The sequence below is a fragment of the Furipterus horrens genome, unplaced genomic scaffold (assembly GCF_987537825.1).
Source record: "Furipterus horrens unplaced genomic scaffold, mFurHor1.1.pri manual_scaffold_1, whole genome shotgun sequence".
Lineage (NCBI taxonomy): Eukaryota > Metazoa > Chordata > Mammalia > Chiroptera > Furipteridae > Furipterus > Furipterus horrens.
The window spans coordinates 135,146,137-135,155,058 of NW_028327171.1; the positions used below are offsets into that span (position 1 = coordinate 135,146,137).

General features: G+C 36.5%; 1 pseudogene; it reads left to right on the forward strand.

Annotated features, from left to right (window-relative positions):
- Positions 1-233: 233 nt before the first annotated feature.
- LOC150021952 (keratin, type II cytoskeletal 8 pseudogene) lies at positions 234-1,064 on the forward strand (annotated as a pseudogene).
- The last annotated feature ends 7,858 nt before the right edge of the window (positions 1,065-8,922 follow it).

Here is an 8,922-nt window from a genome sequence, read left to right on the forward strand (position 1 = left end):
TTTCAGCAGCAGAAGATGACTCGCAGTAATGTGGACAACATGTACAAGAGCTATGTCAACAACTTTCAGAAGCAGCTGAACATGCTGGCCCAGGAGAAACTGAGGCTGCAGGCAGAATTTGATAATGTGAAGGGGCTAGTGACGGACTTGAAGAATAAGTATAAGAAATAAATCAACAGTGTACAAAAATGGAGAATAAATCTGTCCTCATTAGGAAGGATGTGGAAGCTTACATGAACCAGGTAAAGCTGAAGTCCCAACTGGTAAGGGTGACCAATGAGATCAACTTCTACAGGTAGCTGTACTAAGAGGAGATTTGTGAGCTGCAGTCCCAGATATGCAACATGTCCATGGTGTTGTCCTTGGACAATAACTCCCTCTACCTGAATGGCATCATCTCAGAGGTCAAAATCCAGTAGGAGGAGATCACCAACTACAGTGAGACAAAGGCTGAGGCCATGTACCAGATCAAGTATGAGGAGCTGCAGGTATTGGCTGGGAAGCATAGGGATGACCTGCATTGCATGAAGATGTAGATTTTTGAGATGAACTGGAACATCAGCCAACTCCATGCTGAGATCGAAGGCCTCAAAGGCCAGAGGGTTTCCCTGCAGGCAGTCATTGTTGATGCTGAGCAGCATGAGGAGCTAACCACCAATGCTCAGGTCAAGGTGGTTGAGATGGAAGTCACTGTGTGGACAGCGTAGTAGGCCATGGCCTGGCAGCTATGTGAGTACCATGAACTCATGAAGGTCAGACTGGTCCAGGAAGAGGATATTGCTACATACCACAAGCTTCTGGAGGGTGAGGAGGACCAGCTACAGTCTGGGATGCAGAGTATGGGTGTCCATACCAAGACCATCAGTGGCTACTCATGTCTGCTGAGCCTGGCTTACAGGAACCTCAACTATAACTTGGGATTCCAGGACAACTTGGGCTCTAGCAGGAGCTCTGGCTCCTCTAGCCACATCAGCACCAGTTCCTTTGAAATGGTGTTTGTGAAGAAGATTGATACCCATGATGGGAAGCTGGTGTATGAGTCATCTTATGTTCTGTCCAGGTGAATGACTATTGCAGCCCCTCCAGTCCTCCAAACATGTGGGGAAGGATCTCTGTAGGGGAGTAGAGGGCACAGGAGACCCACCTGAGGCTCCGCCCCAGGTCTCAACTCTAGACCCTTGAGTGGGGGAGTTTACTCCCTGGGGGACCACCTCTTACCCATACCACCAACTAAAAGCCAAATCATCTGTCAGTCTTCTCTCTATCTATGAGCCTGTCTCTACTCTTCTTGTTAGTTCAGTTTGTTCATTAGATTCCACATATGAGAGAAATCTCATATTTGTCTTTCTCTGACCAGCTTATTTCATTTAGCATAATGTTCTCTAGGATGGGGGGAAGGTGGAGGTGGTTAGGGGATAAAGGGATTGAGCAAAAAAGAAAAAGGACTCATGGACATGAACAACAGTGTGATGATTGTGGGGGTTCGGGGAGTGGAAAAGGGCATAAGAGGGATAAATGATAATGGAAAAAATGCAATAAAAATAAATTTAAAAATAAATAATAAAAGAAAAATCTACTTTTTTTTCCCAAAAATAAAGTCTCATATTTTTTATTTTTTATAACTGAATAATATTCCAGTGTGTGTGTGTGTGTGTGTGTGTGTGTATCACATTTTCTTTATCCATTCATTTATCCAAACAACTTAGGTTGTTTTATGTCTTGGCTACTGTAAAGAATTCTGTAATGAATATGAGGGCACAATAACTTTTTTAAAGATCCTCAGCATATGTTATATTCTTTACAAAATTCACATCTTTATTTTAGCAAATCTTTAACTACTAAAATTAGTGCTAAGAATTATGCCATATGCCAAATACACTCACACACACACACACACACACACACACACACATGTACATACATGTGATTATTGTTGCCTATGGATACTCAGCTAGAGAGCCAGTACATGTTTCTGGAGCACCACTTTCCCCAGTGGGGTTTTCTAAGGCTCAGTTATAGCAAGTGAATAAATAATAATAGTAAATACTTAGTCCTCATTTCACTTTCAGAAATCAGAGTCATTCACATTTCCTCAAGCTTTCAAGAGGTCAAAAATATTCATCAAGAGGAAAATTAGACACAGGGAAAAATAATATAGATTAGTCCTAAAATATTAGACCATAAAGCATAGAGTATAAAGGTTGGAGCACATTCTCTGTATCTATAGAGGTCCTTCAGTCTACAGAAACAACCTGACATCTTATGTTTGCTATTTACTTATGCACGTTGACTTTGTGAAACTACAAATTTGCACAGGGGCTTTGTTAACTGTTATTCTATTAACAGCAAGACCCAAAATGTAAAGCCATTTAGCTTCTTGCTGCTACTTCTGAAAAATGGTGTTTAAAAATAAGCCTGCTTTCCTCACATTTTTCTGTTACCCTGAAACAAACAAACAAAAACAACAACAAAAAACAAAACAAACAAAAAACTTTGAAACATTAAAATTACTCTAAAGGTATAAAGTAAAAAAGAAAAGTATTTGGACTTTTGCTGTTGGAAGTCCTGAGAAGATTCTAGGTCTGTTATTATTTTTTTTGTTGTTCAGAGTATTTGGCTATACCTAGTATTTTCTTTCCAGAGCATTCAAACATAGGATCTAGATAAGCAACCTGTATCAGGTATGTTAGATTTTCCTCTAGCTGTTACATTCCTATATTGTTTTCCCAATTTTGGATTGAGTTCTCAGAGGGGCAAGAACCAAACCATCTCATTGGGAAACCTCTACAAAAGTAGATATTTAACTGTGATAAATAAATGTGTGGCCAAAGAATTTAAGAAACAGTAGTAACTTATTTCCATTACAGTTTTTTACTGTTCAAAAGCTAGCTTGACATTGGGGGTTGGGGTGGAGGAAGAAATTGCCGGCCTCTCAACAGAGGCAGCTTGTTTAATACAGGAAGGAGGAGGAGTGCCTGGAAAACAAGCGAGTGCTGAGCAAGCAGCATTGTTCCCTCTCAGAGCCCTCCCCTACATACAGAGCCACAGCATGGTGAAATGCATCACCAGCACTGACGAATACCTAAGGCTCCGCTGATTTACAATATAACAGATGTGACAGCTCTACTTACAACACAGAAGCAAACACAGAAAGCTGTCGAGATGAGGGGACAGAGAAGTTCAGTCTAAAAGTGGGGGCAGATCAAGGTTTCAGTGACAGAACTAAGCAATGAGGAGATAGTGAACCTAACAGACAAAGAGATAGCCAACCTAACAGACACAGAGTTCAAAGTTCTTGTGATAAAGATGCTCACAGACTTGACAGAAAAAAATTAAGCATAAGAGGGAAGAAATGAAGGCTATACTGACTGAAACAAAGCACTGATATAAAGGGTTTGTGAGGTATCTGTGCCCCTAATGTGAAGTCATAGCATACTCATGTAGCACAATCTGAATGTGAGTTGGTATGCCTCTGATATCTCTAGTTTGTCCCAAAACTTATACTGTTTGTGGCTTGTTAATGCCTGAAAAGAGTTCTCTAGGTATATGAAAATATTTATATCAGAAGATGTTTGTTTGCTTTAGGGGCCATATAGTAATTTGGTCTCAAGGCCAGTTGAAGGTGATTCTAACAGCAAATTGGAAGGTTTCTTTATAAACTTCACATGCAACTTGTAATTCAAGAAACACCATATCTGATAGTATGTTCTATTGTGTAAGAATCAAGGTACAGTACTGTCTAAGGCTAAGTTATTGATTTCACTTACTCTTACAGTCATGCTTATCTTTATAATAATTATTTAAGTAAAGCATTATTATGCTCAGTTTTGCATAAATATGGAAACTGAGGTCCAGAAGAGTTAGTTAAAAATTCCTGAAATAACACAACTAACAAATGGCTAAGTGATATTTTAAACTAAGCCACTGAGACATCAAAAACCAAGCTCTTTTGATAATTCCAGTTTTATTACTTTAACTCTGAAAGACCAAGTAAAATATCTCCTTTAAACATCGTCTAGAAGGCATAAATTATTCACTTTTCTTCATATGAACAAATCATAATTATTGTAACTTCACAAAACTGTCCTCCATCATCAGCCAAAATGCCAAATATTCTGTACTTAGTCCCAACTTGTGCTTCTTATAATCAATGTGCTTATTTTTGGAACAGTCACTTTTGAGTGACTACAGGCAAATTTGATGGGATTTGGTATATTTTAGAATCTCTCGTCAGGCTGCAGAACATTGAAATTTTTAGGTGCCTGAGTCTTTTTAGAAATTAAAAGTGTACCTTAGAGTTTTCTTATTACTGTGGATTTGATGTATACATGAGGAATGTGACAAACTTAAAGTAATAAAGTCTGTCCTAAAAGGCACTTAGTCACTGTATTCTACTTCATGGAAAATGACCTTGGCTGCATCTTTCATGCACCCCTGCATTTGGCTTAGGATGCATAATTCATACAGCCATCAATTAGCTGACTGGAGAACCTACAACAAGAGGGAATATTTCATATAAATCATTGCTGGCTAAATTGCTGCGACAATTAATAAAGGAGAAAATCTGTGAACATCAATTTGCAGGCAACACAGATTCATCAAAAGCAAATCAGTTTCCTCCACCTCTTGGAAAGAAATTACACACAAAGAAAAAAACAGATATCACTTAATCACCATTTCTTGGGAAGGACTTGATCAAGATAATATTGTTTGTTGTTTTTATAAATCTGAACATAAGTGGCTCATTTATTTGGTTTAGGGCACTCGATCAACAATGCCATTCTATGAATTAAAATATATTAATCAAATAAGTATTCTTGCTTGTGAAGCATCTAAAATCTAGAATGGGGGCTTCAAAATGAGATTTCTGGTAGGTAATGTGGGCCGACAAGGTAGCCTGTAGACTTTTCAAAATGCAAATATCTCAGCATGCATTAGTTGAGCTTCAAATGTTATTTTCATTAATTATTTCCATGTGTGTCACATGTAATCTAGAGAACTTCAATTTGCTTTTTATCTTAGAAGTAAAGAAAGCCTATTTTTGGCATGTGTGCTAGATAAAGCCATTTTTCTTCATTTTAAAAAGATACTGTTTAAAAATAATTGGAAACTACATTAAGAACACAGAATACCACTTTTAATGACTGCCAGAGAGGGGTCACATGTGTGTTATTTTTATTAACTGGGAGAAGACATAAAATGTGTTATCTTTCATATATAGGTTAATGATTATAGTGTGGCTGCAAAACAGAATCACCTGAAGAGCTTTTAAAACCCAGCTACACCTGAGCCCCATCTTCTAGATACAATAATTCAGTTAGTCCAGTCTAAGGGTTATCAATAGTTTTTTGTTGTTGTTGTTGTTGTTTTTAACTCTGGAATTGAGTTAAGTGTGCAGGTGATTTTGGGAACACATTTATTGGTAATGTTGTATGGGGTAGTAAGCCTCAGGCTTGATGCATGCAAATTACCTTGGGACTGAGATGCTACAGGTCTAATAAGCTCATAGATAATGCCAATTTTGCTTGTCCTTGGACCACCATTTGAGTAGCAAGGGTATGGGCCAGTGGTTCTCACATTTGGCCACCCATTGGGATCAACTAGAGATTTTTTAAAAATTCTGCTGCCTGGGACCCACCCCAAAGATTCTAAATTAATTTCTGTGAAATGCCGTCTGTACATTTGTTGTGTGTTTGTTTGCTTGTTTTTCAAGAGCTCCCCCAGATGACTCTAATGTTTGCAAAGTTTGAGAATTACTGGTGCTACAGAACAGTGATTCTTAAACTTGTTTTAAACATTAGACTTTGCAGAAGAGTTTTAAAAATATACTAACATTTTAGTCCCAGACCAGACTGATCAAATCAGAATTTCTGGGTGGTGGGACTAGATCTGAAGATATTTAAAAATACCCCTATGCTTTTTCTGAGCAGTTCAGTTTGAGAGCCTCTGGTATAGGATGGCCTAGGAAGTATGTTAGAAAGTGTCCAGGATTTTAAGGAAAGACAAAGCAAGCATTTACTTCCCCATGTGCTACTTTCTAGCATGTTCACAATAGCAATAAAAGTATAAAATATATAAAAAAAACAAAAAACAAAAAATACATGAAGAGTCTTACACAACCAAATAAGGCATGAAAGTAATTATAATAAATAGAAAAAACTCACAATACTTCTGGATTATAAATCTCCATTACTGACCAACTAATCTATAATTCTAAAGTAAAAAAAAAAAAGTCCCTATTTAAAAAAAATAATGGAAATACACATCTATGCAACTATTAGACATGAGCAAGGTTAGACAAAATTTTGGGGGAAAAATGTGAAGAGTAATTTTTAAGATATCAAAATATATCATAGGCCATAATAATTAAAAAATAATTTGGTTGGGAAGAAAAATAAAAAAATTAAACAGTCTACAAAATCCAAAAATGGATCTATGTACCCTATTAAAAAGCAATTATAAATCAGTTGGGAAATAATTACTTAATAAACAGCATTGAGATAGTCTTTAAATAATAAAATTGGATCTCTACCTCATTTCAAAGACCAAAATAAGTTTTATAAGGAGTACAGACTAAAAAAAAAAAACAGAATTGCTTACCCTTGGTATAAGGAAGGCATGCTCAAAAAAATATATCAGAAATATATTGAAAAACCTGACAGATTAGGTTACATATACACATGTATACTTACACTTTTTTCCCTGAAATACAACAAAAATAAGGATTTTAAAGATGAGTGAGTTTCCAAATAAAGATAGGAGATTGAGCTCACACAGATAAAATTTTACTATCTCTTGAAACCTCAACATAAAAATATATTTTTAAAAATTTGTTTATCCTCTCAAGGATGGGGAGGATGAAAGAAAGGGGAGGTTGAGCAATTCACTCCTTCATTCTGGAAACAGAAATGAGTGTGGAAACTGAATCAAAAAAGCAAACAAAAATACCCAAATAAAACACAACTGTATGCTAAACTGGAAAGCTAATAGCTAATGCCATGTTTCAAATGATACAGTTCCCAAAGTCTCAAGAATTGGTGGCACCAAGTACCTCTGGATGTGGAGGTGAATGAGAGGGAACTAAAATAAAGAGAACTGTTTCAAACTAGATATGAAGCAGAAAAATATCTCCTCTTCTACATTGCCTCATTCTCACCTTAGAAGAGGGTGGGGAGTTTGCTTTTGCTTAAAAAGAGGGTCTCTGGGCTTGGAGCATTCATCATGCATGATGGGTAGGGTACTGAATATGGAGAAAAAATGGATGCATTTTTATTGAAGGCTGATATCCTCCCAGTCCTCCTCTTTTTTTCATTTGCTTTGGAATACAGTGAGCCAAATCTTTAACCCACAAGCAGGAGACTGGGCAGATATTCTCTGGGAAATTTGACCAGCCCCAAAGAAAAAGCCCTAAGTAGTTGAATAAAAGGGGATTTCCAATAAAGTTAAGCCACATTTTCCTGCAGTGAATCTCACAATCAACCCATCTACCCACCCATTGAAAGCTTACTGCAGCTTTTTTCCCTACTCGTAAGTATGAGCAGGCTGTCAGGGGTTACAAAACAGTTGGGGAAAGCCTTTGCTTGTAAAGATAAAGATTAAAACAAAATAATTGAATAAAACATCTTAGAAGCAACAGACCATGTAGAGAAGAAACTTTAAACAAAACATACAATTATCAATATTGCCAGAGATGGATATGACACCAAAAGCACAGGCAACAGAAACAAAAATAGGTAAGTGGAACTATATCTAACAAAAAACTTCTGTGTAACAAAGGAAACAATCAATGTAGCAGAGCAAACTGAGATAAAATATTTGCAAATCATATATTTAACAAGAGGTTATAACCTAAATATATAAGGAACTCCTATGACTCCATAGTAATAAGTAAATTAATAAAAATAACCTGATTAAAAAATGGGCAAAGAAGACATACAAATGTCCAATGGTATATAAAAAGGTGCTCAACATCATTTATCATCAGGGAAATGCAAATCAATCTACAATAAAATATCTCACACCGTATCAGGATGACCATTTTTTCCTTAAAAAGTCAGAAAATAACAAGTACAGGAAAGGATGTAGAGAAATTGGAATGCTTACATACTATTGCTAAGAATATAAAATGATGCAGCTGCTATGGAAAACAATATGGAAGTTCATCAAACAATTAAAAACTAGAACTACAACATGATTCATAATTCAACTTTGGGTACACATCAAAAAAAATTTTAACAGGATCTTGAAGAGATATTTGTCTAAGACACAGATCACATAAAATGTAAATGAGAGTAATCTGCAGGGTCTTTCTTATTAATGTAATTGTTAAAAATAAAATTTAAAAATGCAAATTGATATTTCTCAGACTGCTTTTACCAATTTAAATATTCTAAATAGGTAGGTAGATAAGAAAGACAGAAAGAAATTAAGATAAAGCAGGAGACTGCCCTAGTTTGCTACTTACATAAAATAAGTACTGATGTCTTCACTATTTCTAGCAGCCCTCTCTTTGCTTTGCTCTCCTAAGACCCTTCCTCCCTCAGGAGCAATGCTTCTTGACAACTGTTGGAAGATAAAAGAAGTGAAGTGGTTAAAGAGCTATCACTATTCCTGCTGCCCCACTTCACAAAATACCTGAATTCAGAACATTCTAATGCAGGACCAAATACATAATTTCTAATAATCCAATTTCCCTTAACAGAAATATGTGTCAAAAGGGAAATGATGACCCTGACTGGTGTGACTCACTTGGTTGGAGTGTTGCCCTGCACACCAAAAAGTTGTGGGTTCAATCCCCAGTTGGGGTGCATATGTGAGGAAGTCGATGGATGTTTCACTGTCACATTAATGTCTCTCTCTCTCTCTCCCCCTCTTCCTCTCTCTAAAAAATCAATAAAAATTCTCGGGTGAGAATTTTTTTTT